Source organism: Mycteria americana, chromosome 9 (genome assembly GCF_035582795.1).
Source record: "Mycteria americana isolate JAX WOST 10 ecotype Jacksonville Zoo and Gardens chromosome 9, USCA_MyAme_1.0, whole genome shotgun sequence".
Taxonomy (NCBI): domain Eukaryota; kingdom Metazoa; phylum Chordata; class Aves; order Ciconiiformes; family Ciconiidae; genus Mycteria; species Mycteria americana.
The window spans coordinates 37,785,011-37,798,667 of record NC_134373.1 but is presented as its reverse complement, the minus strand read 5'-3'; the positions used below and the strand labels follow the sequence as shown (position 1 = coordinate 37,798,667).

Here is a 13,657-nt window from a genome sequence, read left to right as displayed (position 1 = left end):
AGACTGAAGGAGAGAAGAAAGATGCACCTATATACTCACTCTTTGTGTACTCTGCTTGGGGAGAAGACTAAATAGTACTTTGAAGAAAGTGTTTATGAATCATTGATTAGCCACTGTCATCAGCTCCCACAAAAAGGTTTTTCAAGTACCAAACCCTCATCACAGCCTATTAGATCAAATGGTTGGGAACAGCGCTGCAGTTCACAAAACCAGTCGGAGAATGACTGGGCAGAATTAAATCAATGAAGTGCAGGAAGACAGGCCTGTTATCTGCAGGAGGAAACAACTTAGAGGGACAACTTTCATGCTACAACCTGCATTTATTCCTCTGCAGGCTATCATGAACAAAGCATCAGAGGTGACAGGACATTATCAGGCAATAACTCCAAGAGTTTTCAGGCAATGCCATGCCTGTCTGGACACGGCTTAACAAACCAGTCAGTGTGGCCATTTTGCCAGGCAGAAGTCTCTGACCATCAGAGGAAACATGCACTGGGAATACTAAAACAAGTTTTAATGGATGAGGGCAAAAAGTTTCTAGCTTCCAAAATGGAAATTAGAGATGTATACCTTTGTTGTTTGTTTGAGTTTTTTAATGAAGTGATAAACCCAGACTGAATGCGGTGCAGCAGTCAGCGATGATTCTACACTGAGAGTTTGCTTTCGTTGTCCTACTTCAAGAGAGGAAAGAAAAGCTCAAAGGTATTTTCCTTAACCTGTACTCCCAGACCCCAAACATGATGGGCTTATCACTTCTTCTGCTGGTTTCTTAAGGTAGGTATTGGTTTCACCTGCTAATCACTCTGCCAAATAGAGCAGTCTCTGTTAAATCAGGACCTTCATGGAGCCGAGTACTACTTGCAGAGCAGTAGTGGGCAAGTAGGTAGAGATAACATGACAAAAAAGTGGTTTCTCAAAGCACATTTTATTTAGGAATCAACTGAAGTACTTTCCTATTCAACAAATAGGTGTGTTAAACTTCAAGCCATCTGAAGTTGATTGTCTCCAATTAATTACCTGCACATAGAGTGTAAAGAAAGCATGGGCTACCCTCCTTAAAAACATATTTACACTAAATTTCATCAAAAGCTGCATCAGCTCTCCATTTTCCTAACTTTTAAGAGATCTTAAGATTCAAAGCTACTTCATATACCAATATAACATGAATTTCATCAGACAAACATATCCTGTTTCCCTTCCCAGAAATTGAATATTTGTCAGTATTACTCTAAGTAAAGTTACTTTTCAACCTCTTAGAGCTAGACAAGAACACATTCCCAGTCTTTTACATCTTGTGTTGGAATCATCTCAACAACTTTTTCACTGAAAAAATGGCTAGTTCATTAAGAAAGTACCACATGCATATAAACACAAAGAGGAATTTTCTACTCCCCCAATAATAAACCTGCAAAACACTTCATAAACCTATTTGAAGAATTGCCCTAAGTGTTAACATGATCTTTTGCCAGCTCTCAAGTCTAAGAGCAGAAGCTCAGTCCAACAACTATATCCTAATAGTTCTTTCAGAGTAATAACAGTGTAACAGGTGCATACAAGCAGGTGTGCACATTAACCAGTGACCACAGCAATGGTTTATCTTTGTATTGAAATAAGGTATTACAGTCAAACTACTGCCAGGAATGGCTAGACAAACTGCCTTCTGCAGGGTATCCAACATACCCTCAGAGTCAAATCCAGCCTGCCAGAACCTAACCCACAGATCAGTTCACGAAGCAAATCACTGGCCCTGCCCTGCTCCCTCAATAGCGAGAAGGAAAGCGCTTTGTGAAAGGGATGATCAGTTCCTGCTGACCCTCTTCTCTCTGCTACCCCTTCTTTCCAGGGCTTGAGCCTCCAGAATCAAAGTGTTTCGCTCCCAGGCTGTCTGTATTTTGGCCCATCATAGGACTTCCAACATCTCATCCACATGCTATAACTGAACATGAGTGAGTCTGGCACAGTGCGGGCTTATTCTCAAGTCTTGTCCAGAAACTGGGTAACAAAGCAACATTTAACAGCAGTGTCGTGGTGCATTTCCAAACCATGATGGGACAGAGTCTCCACACAGTCCCAGAAAGAGGCTATGGAGCCTGCGTCCTGCCTGAAACATCAAATATCTCTACCCAACAAACTACTTCAGGCATTTAACAGCTAATGTAAACGTTAGAGTAACTTAATGTAAATGTTAGAGTAACTTGCTGTCTAAGAGTGACCAATATTAATACCATTTAGCAGTCTCTAAGAAAAGCCTAATAAATGACCATAGCAACAAATCGCACGTGCATGTACTGCATATTCCATTTGAATGGTGACAGTCTTTTTCCGAACGGGGCTGAACATTTCAAGAAATCCAAGGCTTTTTCTCCTCCTTTGGAAATATTGATATTTCATCACTGGCTGAAATAAAAGATCACCTTCTGAAGGTTAACTGGCAAACAACACCCTGTTCCTCCAACTTTTTATTCCTAGTAAATTCCTAATTCAGAAACCAAGTATAGTTTGTGTAATTGTACTGCCAAAACTTTGGGTTTTTAAAAAAAAAAAAGCCCTGAAGTGAATAAGCCTTCAATTCAATAAAATCAGTTTCCAAAAACCCATTCAAAATAAACATGCTCTAGCTACAGAGATACTGATTTCATTTCCTCTCATTAAACGATCACCAGTGAATAAAATAATGTGTAATACTGTATAATACAAGTAATATAAGTATTATATTATATATAATACTATCTATCAGTATTTGTTACTCAAGAAATTAGTTTTGTTTTTTAAATTACTGAGGCAGCAAATTCTTGGGAAAAATACTGAATTGCTTTAAGGTTCACTATCTTACCAGTTCTTGGGTGAGAGAGAACATATATGAAGCTAAAGATGGAGGAAACAAACCAACCAGATCAAAATGGTTAAGTCTGAAGTGAAAGACATTTTAAGGCCCCAGATCAAGTTACTTTTGCACCCCCCCCATTTGAAGCAATGCTCCGGTTGACTTGTGCACTTCTAGGTAGCATCAACTTATGACGGCCAAACTGTTTAAGAACCAAGAAAGCCGTGCCCCTTTCTCCTTGGTCAGAAGGACTCTTGTAACAGCCACCTATCACCTGGGTCATGTTTATCCAGTAGCATGAAAACGCTGTGGCTGATTAACCTGGCTTGAATGCTGCTCAAATCCACACAAGAGCATTACCTTTCACGCCAAATCTGAGAAACTTAAAAATATCCAGTTGAAGAGAGAAAATGACCATTTTTTTCTGTTTAAGAGTTTGCCTTGTAAGCCGATGATGCTTACAAAAATTCATAAGACATTACTCGTAGAAAAAAAAAAATCAGAACTTTGTAAAATACAAGATTGTTTCTTAATTAGCAGGATTTGCATCTCTTCACAACTGATCTTTTTGAAAGAATTGCTGTGCATTTCCTACATAGCTAACTAATAAACTCAACTTTCTGCTGGATGATACACAACACAATAACAGACATTTGAAAGGTATATTAAGCATAGGCAGTTTTCCAATTTGTTCAGTATCATAATTTGCTTCTCCAAAAACAGACTCAAGATATACCTAGAAAACTTAAATACAGTGTTTAGTATTTATTGAATTTAATCCCTATCAACCACTGCAACATTTGACTGAACAGTATTACTAATACTTAAACAATTGCAGTCATATATATCCACCCCACTAAGTTAGAAAAACTATAAGTTGAGGATATACTACATTTTACATTATTTGTAGTACTTCTAACATAAAAAAATGTCTCCTTTTCAGGGCAAGCGGAAGGGAATAGCAGTTGGGCTACACACAGGAAAGGCCTATGACACTTTTACTGAAGAAGTGAGAGGTCTATAATAGTTAAAAAGAAGTTGTTTTTTTTTTAACATAATATTAAAAAATGCTTATTTAAGTATAGGGTTGCTTTGGAACCACACAATAGCAACCAAGTTTACACAAACCTAAACTGGCTTTGGGGCTTAAATCTGCCTGCTCCTACATGCTTCAAGCTTAAGATCTTACCCTTGCCATCCACCAGCTCTGCTGGAAGCTACCACCCAGCCAGCAGAAACACACGCACTTCAGCACCCACACCCCAAGCCAATTCATAACACTTTCCACAGTTCTCCAGCGAGAACAAAATACTACCCTGGACTGGACCACGACAGCTGAGAAACTACATATACATCCCCTGTCACCCCTGCTTGAGACACTAAACTCCAGCAGAGATAGGGCAGGCAGCTGGGGTCAGAGACATCTTAAAATAGCTGCAACTAAGACTCCAGAATTTAAAAGCACATCCTCGAGGTGGTTCCAGCAGAAAAGCCCCAGCAAGGCAAAACCCAGCACATGTGAAATGCCCAACTTTTCAGGAGGATGGTGGTGTAGCTATAACTGATAACACTGAAGTCAGCAGCTCAAAATTAGCAAGATTACACTATCAGTTGTAAAAACTGTAAAGGTGAGTACATGTAATTTTCAGGCTTTTCTCTGAATTTTCTTTCCTATCCTAAGCCTTTGAAAAATAAAGTTGAATTTTACCTCAGTTGAGAGAAAAACCTAGTGCCCAGCAGAGCTTGAACTTTAACTGTCTAGTTTACATCATCCAAGCTTATTAATAAAAATCCCTCAGCATTAGCCTTGCATTGTTGTTCTGCAATATAAGAAACCCATTATGCTCCTTTATTAGATAACCTAGACTATTCCCTACAGGAGTCATCTATGCATTTCCCTGGAGAAGAAATGCAAGATTATTTCTTACAGTGTATTTCAATTTCATTGCCCAGTCTAGTTTTATGGGACCCGAAAGATGGGTATTTCCACCACGATTCCTCTTGGGAAGCTATTCTACTCGAATAATCTATTGCTATTGGGTTTTTTTCCTGGTATACAGCCAAAGTGATCTCTTCCCCTCCTTAGTTTCACTCCATTACTCTTACTCAAACAAATCATTGGCATGTGAAAGTATATTAAATGAAGACATTTTTTCCCTAAATACTTCAGTCACACACAATCAAGAGTTCACCAAATTGAAAACGCTAATCTTGACTTTCGTTTTTGCACGTGAAACAAATATCCGTATTAGCCAACAGAAAGCTAACTTCAATTGTAACAAAAAATATCTTTCTCCAGCAGATTCACAGTTTGGGGTGTTTTGTTTTTCTTTTCTTTTTATATTCGTAAGATTTGTGAAAAGCACTGGGCTATACTCTGGGGACAGGTGCTTTCATTCGCTGCAGAGAAGTTGTACAGAGCAACAGCAGCATAATGGTCTCCTCATTAACCTCTGCTGCAGATTATCACCTGGAGAGTTCACACTGAAATGGTACAACTGCTTTCAGCAGCCAAAAGTTCATACTCACAGATGTTATCAGGAGAGGTTTTTGATCATTCATTTGTTGCCTTCTTACCTATCATAGCAAACAGTGGACAAATTTGTGCACACAGCTGCACCTTCATGGAAATGTCGAGAGGCACAGCTCATCTCAGGCCTGTTCAATGCCTCTTACCAAACCAGTCGCAAAGAGTGCACTTTGTGCAAAAAACAACTGATACTTCTATGCTAGGAAATGGAAAAAAACCTACACATGATTTCCAAACCCCAAAACTCACTTCTGCCAGAGGACCAAACTGCACTTGATGCTAGTTCTCCCAGACTTGAAACTGAACTAATTTCAATGGACAGGGTATTAAGTTTCACCCACAACGGTTGATTAGGCAACATCCTAGGAAAGACAGGTAGGTCAAGAGGTAGAGCTGCATGCTCACTTGCTTTGGTGAATATGAAGTAGGAATCTCTGAAAGCATAGCTATATGAAGACGTGGTGAAAGCCATCAAGACAAGCAAAACTTGACATCTCAGTCTTGGACTGCAACTGAACAGGTTCACACACACAGAGGTAAAAAAGAAAATCCTTAAAGTTCAGCCTAATAGAGACTGGTTTATAGAATTATAGAATCGTTTAGGTTGGAAAAGATCTTTAAGATCATCAAGTCCAACTTCTGAAGTTCAAAGACAAGTACACAATCTCTCCTGTTCTATTGTTTCAAAAACATCCACATATTAGTTGTTTTGCTTATACTTTTGGATTTAAGAACAATTCCAAAATAATGTGCTTAAGCTCCATGTTTCCACAACAAAAAGCGATTCAAACCTTTGCAGTTTCCTACAACTTTTCCCATTTACAGCACAGTCTTACTTGCTCAAGACAGAAGAAAATTTTCGAAGTATCTCCTAACTCTCTAGACAGACAGACAAGTTGAGCAAACTCAGCAGCCATAAGCTTTTAAAATTATGGATTAGAAAGAGTAAGTGCAGAGACCAAAAGCAGTATTCACATTTTTTCCTCACAAAGGTTATTTCTTTAAAATTAGTTTGAGCGTTAAAAGATTTCTATAGCTTTCAATTTCCATTGAACTATTTGATGCCTCACAAGAAAAGACTACTCAGCAATAACCACTTCTTGCTTTGCAACACCAAGCCCTGCTGCTTCGCCAGCAGTTGAAACTGCCAAAGTCACTGCTCCGATTTGCAACCTCGGACAGCTTACCTGGGGTGAGAGGGAAAGGGAGCAGGGGATGGTGCAGTTTACTCCCCACCAGGCTCCTCTGCTACAGGTCTTTCTCCAAAAGGCTAACATGTCACCTGCTCACTTGACAAAACCTGTGCAAACTCTTTGAGGGTTAAATTGAGGCCTAAGACAATATTCACAACTATAGGAAAAATGCTGTCTTGCAAAAAGCCCTAGGTACCACGGTGTGAATGTGCAAAATCTTACTCACACCTTGTTGAACAGGATGTTTGCTCACTTTTTCCCCCCTCTCAGCACAGTCTCCTCATGCCATCAGTTTGCTCCTCTACAGGTAGATTGTTTTACTAAAGTTTAAAAACAACAGCAAGGTAAACACAATGCAAACAGGCTGGCGTAAGGCTATTGGGGTGGTCTGGCTAATCCAGGCACAGTTAAGCAGATTTCAGTTTGACAAAAGGAATGGGGTTGATAAGAGGCAGTCCGTCCTATCAGATCAAACTCTCTTTTCATAAACTGCTTCAGCTGCCTTCAAGAGGCTCTTGCTGGCAACATAATCCACAAACCGCTATGCCGTGAACTATTACTGCAGCCAGCTGCCTGATTACCAGAAGCTGTGCCTCCAGAAAGCATGTTGCATGGTCTGCAGACCACCCAGGCAATTGCCCACTGACATCTACGCTTGAATAAGCCAAATATCCCTCCTTGCTATGCTGATGCCCTAGCACAGTAGGGCTTGCAAAGTCCTCCACTGGCTACGGCAGGTAAATAGATTTGGTTTCACCTTCGGTGCTGTCAAATATGGCAGACCAAATGCGGACACAAGTCTGCTGCTTTTTGCCTCTGTCCACATGAGACATAACCCTGCTGTGAATCATCCTGACGAGGCCGCCTCGTTAAATGTAGCGCAGTGCAATGCCTGCAGTGCAGCCACAGAAAATTGCTTTCACAAAAAAGAAAAACAAACAAGAGGAAAAAATGCAATTTAATATCAGGAAATCAAGAAGTCAGCTAACACCAAGTGACAAGCCCATCTTTAAAAGTGACTCCGAAAACCTCTGTGAAGGCTTAGACACTATAATTTATTAGTAACCCAGCCTAACATTTGATGATGCTACTGCCATATATTTTTCCTCTCGCCACTCAGTGAGTGGAGTCTCACAACTGTTGGAGGGAACGGCACTTTTCCAAACGCAACTGCTATTTAAATTATTAAAAATTATGCCTGGCCTGTAAAACAATATTCAAAACTACTGACTACAGAATAAAGGTTGATTTTGCTTGATAATCTTAATATAACTAATCATATCATCTAACTCTGGACACAAAGTTTACCACATACAAATTTTGATCAGGCTACTACCTATGTAGCTTTTCTTCCACCTCTACTTATATCATGCTTGCTCCCCCCCCCTTTTTTTTTTGTACAAGAACAACCACACTTTAGGAGAACATTATTGAGAAGGCACCTTTTGCCATAAGTAAGACAGGAACTCCTCTAATCAGAAGCCTCTTGTAGGATAAAATAGCATTAATTCAAGTCTTCCAGATGTATTTACTGTATTTTTTTCTTCCTCAGACCAACCCAAAATATGCCCAGCATATTTTGCAAAACTTGCAAAAATGTATTTATGCAAACTTCTTCAGTATAAGAAGTTTCAGTTTCTTATAAAGTATATCACCCATTGCAACACAAATATTTTTCTGCTGCCATTTTTGAACTTAGAAAGTTTGCTATATGCACATAAGTAACAAGCAAAATCCACCTTGACATATTCTGCAGGGAGATCAAAAAAACATCAACACTGGATTTCATACGTTCTATTCCTCTGGAACCACTATACGCCAAATGCAGTACCAGACCTAAGAGTAAGATCACACCAAATTCAACAGTCAGTACAGCAAGGTATTACAGAATACAATACAAAGCTTGAGAATTTCAGACAATTTGGTTTCTAGCATAACATTTCCAGAACTGAAATAGTATGACTCAAGTCATTAAATGAGTTCATACAGACTGTAAGCAGAACTTTCCGAACGCGTGAAAAAACACCTAAAAATAGGTACAAATCCAGATGTATGCAAATAACTGCTGCAATTAACTTCACATACATCACAGACACATTAGTTGAAATGACTGTATTTTGTCCTCTGTTACAAGAACAGTTGCTCAACTTGATACGTAAGTATCAGTGTGACCACTGGTACACACGACGTTCATAAAAAGGAGTTAAAGTTTAATATTACCATTATATATCGCTCCATTCCAGAAGCTGGAGCAAACTATATCAAGCACTTGTTATCTAAGTTCATTACAATACAGTTCTGATTTTATCTTCCAGAGTTTCAATTACAAACAAGTGACTCTGAAATTAACAAGGAATGCATCTGTTTTAAAATTTAAGAAAAGTTGCCACCAAAGCATGCTGTTTTGTTGCTGAGGTAATGTCTACAGATGAAGTAATTCAGAGCCCTATTATGTTAAATGCTGCAGACAGTAAATAAGAACCTCCTCTAAAGAATTTTATGAAATTATTAGCTAATCTCAATCATTAGTTTAATACATTAAGCGTTCAAAGCAACAAATGGCTTGTATTTAGATTTCAACTTAAACCAGTGATTTTTTTACTTAAACTCCAAATATTGAAAACGGCTGTCCTTCACAGGCTACAGGCCATGCTGATGGAGAAAACAGATCCATCAATTAGCAACTGAATATGAATAAAGCCAGGAAAATTAAAACTTTTGGGAGAAGTGGTTTTCCAAAGAGAAAGTCAACATGGAACAGAGAACTAGAAAGTATGACTCCAGAGGAGAAAGTTATACCAGCTATTCCTCTGGCCAGAATGAGTTCTGCACCTACACGTAATTTCAGTTGTTCAGGAAGCAACAGCTGATGCAACTAACCCCAAACCCTTTTGGAGACACTCAAGTCTAATTAATTTTCCAAACATTTAATACACAGGAAAACAAGCCATTTGAAAGAAATCAAGTGCAAGTCATCGCTCTCCCCCCACCCCCCGCATTCCCTTCATCTCCATTTGTAACCCTACTTATGAATTGATTTTGCAAGTGACTTGACCAACTGGTAAGTGAGCTCTTGGGAGGGGATAAACATTAAAGGAACAATCAGGAAGGAGGCCAAGAGAAAGCTTGGCTCCCAAGTTTCACCCAGTGATCCTCTCCAGTGCACAACTGGAGGCAGGTACCGCAATGAGAGGTTCCCACCCCGTGAACTTTGGAAGTTTCCCAACTGCTGGAGACATTTACTCCTTGAGCAGCAGCACTGCCTACGCTAAGAGCTACTCTGTTGCATCCTCCCTGGCACACAATTGCTTTTTCTTTCTATAAAGCAGCCAGTTAAATTACACATCAAATGATAATTCACCTTTGAACTACTTCAGAAGTCAAGTCACAATATAGTGCAAAGAGCAAATGTCACACGAACAAAGGTGGATGCAACTGGCACGGACTGTTCACTACTCAATTGATAAAGTACCACTAATTAAAGGCTAAGCAGCTGCCTATTCTAAAGCAATCCTACAGCAAGACAACAATCAAACTAGAGCTTCACATAATGCTTATCAGCTAGGCAAGCTGGGGTCTGAAGTTTGTTCAATTAAAAAAAATTGTTTCAGAAAAAAAAATTCACAGACACACAAGTAAATTACCATCTTGCAAGTGCTCACAAAACCCGCCAGCTTCATTCCATACATTTAGCAATGAAATCAGAGAGCACACTAGACATTTCTAATGCTTAAAAAAAAGGTTACAGGTACATACAGCAGCCTCTTTTATAGAGGTGAGAACTCAACACAAATTCTTCTCCCCATTCACCTAGCATTCAACTTTACAGGAAGTCCACTTTGAAATCACTTAGTCCATCTTTAATCTCTGAAGAAGCAGCATGGAAAAGAAACTAGCTTTTTTCACTAAAGCAACTGTGAAGTTCTGGAAATAACATATTAGACTTGTTTTATGTCACCTATTTTTGATGTTTTCCACAGAAAGAAAAAGACAAGTAACCAATGAAAAGTGTCAAGTGTAATATTTTTCACAAAAATCAAGTGATAAATGGCTTATGGGAGATACAAGGCAGTATCAAGGATAAATAATCTAATTCAGGGAATTTGTACATGTGAGCTCTCTAGATTATTCCATGCCAATGAGTTTCTGAATCAGCTGAAAGAGTATCTCACTTTCCACTACATTTCCTAAATGCTATATGCAAACACTGATCACAACAACATTGACAGATACACGCATGCTTGCAAAGTGATTCTTTGCAAAGAACATAAAAAACCCTTTATAGCTGATAAAGAATAATCTTAAACCAGGTTACCAAAAACCACATCGGAAAGCTATTAAACTCGGGTAAAATAGAATCAAGAGAGTTGAGGGTTTTTTCCATTTAAGCTCATTCCAATACTGAACATATACTTCTGCCAAAATTCAGCCCCACCACACAAGTTTAATAGCTAAAACATTACCAAAAAAAAGAAAATTTATGCAAAACAATACACACTCTATAACGTAGTATACACACTACTTAAGAAACCCACTGAACTAGGGCAAGTGACCATCTTCTCTCAGTTACAACTACTACAGCATCTAGATTGCCACTATGAAAATACCTCCACCCCTCACACAGTTGCAATAATTCTCCCCTAAGTACTGAGCACAAACTGAAGGAGAGATTTCCTACTTCCATTTGAAGGAGTCCTTCTGACATGGGTGGGACAAGAAGAAATAGAAACAAAGTGCCATAAGGACATAAACTGGGAAGTTTCTCAAGAAATCAAAGCAAGGAAGAAGTCTCTTGTGAATATGCATGCCTTTTGCAGAGGGAGGAAAGGGAAGCAAAAGCTAAGGTATGAAAGCCTCTTGGAGAACACACCTCCGATGTGATGGAGCAGGCAGTAGGCAACTACAGAGGCAAGGACCTTCTAGTTTGTCCTAAAAATGCAGGGCCCAGGGCACACATGACAAAACACAGAGCCTGTTTGGCTACCCAACTGCTCTTCCTCCTCAGCCTGATGACCTCTGCAGAGTTAGGAGAGGGCTACGTGTCCCTCCAACTTCACTATGCCAACAGACTTCTGAAACCACGCAATTTTGCACGTTAATATATCATCAGTACATTGTTTTGCTGCCCTATCATTAGGTGACTGTGTGGCATATTAGCCGATTTGATGGAGATGGGTAAGGAAGCACTAACTGTGACTCTTAAGAAGGCAAAGTGCTTTAACATAAGTAGTGAGGGAAGACCTAAAAAAGAAGTGGGAAGGGAATGACACCGACACTTTTCAAAGCACTAATGTTTTGATCCAGGGCACGGTATTTTGAAGATCACAAGATTTTATGATTACAAGTATCAGGTTACTGCTTTTAATAAGTGTAACGATCTCATTTAGTTTTCCTTACTCTTAGCCGGGTTTTGCCAAATACACAGGAAGCAAAAAGGGCAGCATGTTGTAGACTCTTTTTACAGAAATGCCTATAAGGACCATACGAGCCTGTCACAAAAAACTGTCAGAAAAAAAATATCACAAACATCCACTTGTCATCAACAGGGGGAGGAGGGATGGGGTAGTTTTGTAACACAAGACACACAGAAGCCTACTTCTGAGCATACCCCACAACCTGGAAACAAATTCAACAGGACAAATTTCTAACTACAACCATTCCTACAAGGGCATAAGATGTAAAGAGAAAAAAAGTGAACAGATACAGTAGAGATGTACAGAGACTGTAAGAGTGGGAAAACCACAAATGCAGATAGAAAACCAAGGAAGAGTGAATAAAAAGAGAAGTCAATGAGATCTACATGCAAGTCTTAACTACACTACCTATTATGGTCCTCAGCTATTTCTTTTCCACTTTAACTTGTGCTTTTAATGACAACTGGTTTCATTATCTCTCCTGTATATTTACGTTTAGGTGCTTTCAAAGGCACAAAAATTAACAGATAAACACAACATATAGAAAAAAAGGTTTTATAACATGCGCTTTCAACTGAACATCCAAGAACTGTAAGCAGTATGCACTGACAGTTGAAACCAGTGATTAGGCCAGAAAAAACCTGGTGGCTTTTCAAATTCATTTCATATTTGCCCATAGCATATACAAGTTTTTAATAGCAACAAGTAGCTCACAACGCCTATGCAAGTTCAGAATGTAATTCTTTATTTTCACTGACAGTTTAAAAGCAGACTGCAAAGTATCGAAGTTAAACGTTTGGCAGAAAGCTGTTTCAAGGCAATATAACACCAAGGATATTTCTGGATATTTAAAATCTCAGGTTTCCAGAAGAGTTAAAAGTACTTTCTGGTGATGCACCAAACCCTGCCATGTTTGCAGCTTTATATACAAAAGGCATATTGTTTAAACATTATTTTCCCTTTCCCGAGCAAATATCCACTTACAGAGTGGAGGAAAAATACTGTACAGCAGACACACACTGGAAATCCTTGACAAACATTTACGTTCGTCCTGGTCACACATCCCAGGAGGCCCAGATAGAGAAGCCAGGTAAAATACTTTCAGAAGTGACAGAGACTGCTAAGTGTCCCTCTAAGAAGGGATTTTTACTTCCAGAAATAATAGTTTTTAGTAAAAACAGAAAAAGGAACAAACCCTTTTTTTTTTTTTAACAGTTAAACAAAATGCCTTGGCAGTCATACAAATGGCTCAGCTTCAGCAGCACTGTGGTACAAATTCTTCTAACCATATGGGATATCTATCAAAATAATGCATTCTGCAGACCTGATAAGAGTAAGGAATGACCCAGCTTGACTCTCACAGATTGTTCTTCCTGGCAGGAGGTTAGAAACAATCCTTTTTGTTCAAATACTCTTATTTGTGACTCTTAACACCATTTTAGAAAACAAGTTAAGAGTATCTCCATAAAGCAAAGCTACATTTTAAAATAAACTGATTTTAGTACATTGCAGCTAAAAAAAAAATACTGTGAACTCATCAACAGCGCTCACATCGTTTCCTTTGTTTTGCTTTTTTCCATTCTTTATGCTCCTTCTCAACTACTACTGCTCCAAAACAGTCTTAATATGACACAAATGTCACCGGACTCCAGCGAATGTCAGTAGATGACACCACCAGGTGAAAACCAGCGTTAGT

The 13,657-nt window shown here is 39.0% G+C and overlaps 1 protein-coding gene across 2 annotated transcripts in view; it reads right to left on the bottom strand.

Annotated features, from left to right (window-relative positions):
- SPOPL (speckle type BTB/POZ protein like) overlaps positions 1-13,657 on the bottom strand; it is a 37,513-nt gene that overhangs the window by 22,894 nt on the left and 962 nt on the right. The gene's annotated exons all lie outside the window — the stretch shown is intronic.